The sequence below is a fragment of the Lactuca virosa genome, chromosome 8 (genome assembly GCF_052849685.1).
Source record: "Lactuca virosa cultivar CGN04683 chromosome 8, Lactuca_virosa_CGN04683_v6, whole genome shotgun sequence".
NCBI lineage: Eukaryota > Viridiplantae > Streptophyta > Magnoliopsida > Asterales > Asteraceae > Lactuca > Lactuca virosa.
In genome coordinates, this window is record NC_136433.1 from 367,572,056 (window position 1) to 367,573,571 (window position 1,516).

Sequence of the window (1,516 nt, forward strand, 5' to 3'; positions counted from 1 at the left end):
CTCTTTTCTTTGATTCTTAAAACATCAAAATGCGACCGAGTCACATCATGTAATAAGAATCTCAAAATAGGAACTTAATAGAGTTAGATAGTGGACTTTACCCAAAGTAGAGTCAAACCTTTTTGACATTACCATCCTTATGATCTTTCAGGTAAATAGGGCAGCTTCGCAACCAATGCCCCTTTCTTTGGCAATAGAAACATATGGACTCTTTGGTAATGGTACACGGGACTATCTCAAACTTACCCTTTCTCTTTACAATTTGGTCAACCGAGTTGACTATTGGCGATCCCTTTCCATTGGGAAGACAAAGCTTTTCTGGATTTCCAATGTTACCATTGTCAATGTCCATGAAAGTTTGGGAAGTCGATCTTCCAATCAAATTTGCATTACCAGTGCTCCAAATCATTGCTGATTCAGCAGCATCAAACAAATAGGTAGGATCATTAAGGGTCATGTCATGGTATGTCATATAGTAGTCCCAAAGGAACTCACTATGTGACTTAGGAAGTGATTGAAGAACCTTGTCAACAACCAACTTCCTATATACTTTCACACCCAACTCTCTCATCCTGTATATATATCACTTCATCTCCAAGATGTGAGCACACACAGACTTTGCTTGCTAATAGGGCTTGAGTGACCTTGAACTTGTGGGTTAGGGAGAATAATTGGAGGAGGTGTAGGAAGAGAAGTATGATTTCCATGATGCAATCGCGAGACATCATCTTCATTAGGAAAGCTTGTTCCAAGACATTTGGGAAGATCATAGTTGTCTGAACCAGACACCTACAATGGGAGAAATACAAGTCAGTTGATTTAAGTCCTTAATATGAAACCCAATATGAAATATTAAGGCTAGGACTCAACACAATATTTTATAACTTGGAAGAGGGATGCCGTAATGCAAGCTATAAAATATTTGAAGGTAGGTAAATGACGATTTACCAATTTCCACCACGAAAAACGAAAATGAATTTTAAGTCTTAAGTGAATTGAAACTCCTAGATCCTTTGAGATTCATTGAACTTTTCAATGCCATGTTTAAATATCGGTTGTGATCCTCTTGTAATGACTATGCAAAAAAGTCACAAAGACTTGGCAACAGACATTACAAAGTATTCTAATGGAGAGCAATTCCATGGAAACGAAGTCTCACATTCAAAGTACATTCCTTTGAACATCCTTCTTGCATTAAGTTTTATAATCTTACACAGATTTAAAGAATAACTTCCACCCATGGAAACATTTCCATATTCCATTTTGACTATCAGTTCGGAACAAGAGTTGCCTCCTTTCATAATATGTCAATTTGGTCCTTCCAATATTTACACTATACTTCCAAGTTTCCACGAGCAACCAATCTTTGGTAGACCTCAAATTGTCATCGACAATTGCTTAATCATTTTAGTCATATCCAGTTCTAGTACATTTTCCCTCTTAATGCCCTAGGCATTTGGAAAAATTTAGAACAGATGAATATTACAAAACTTGTAATTGATCCTATATCCAAAGC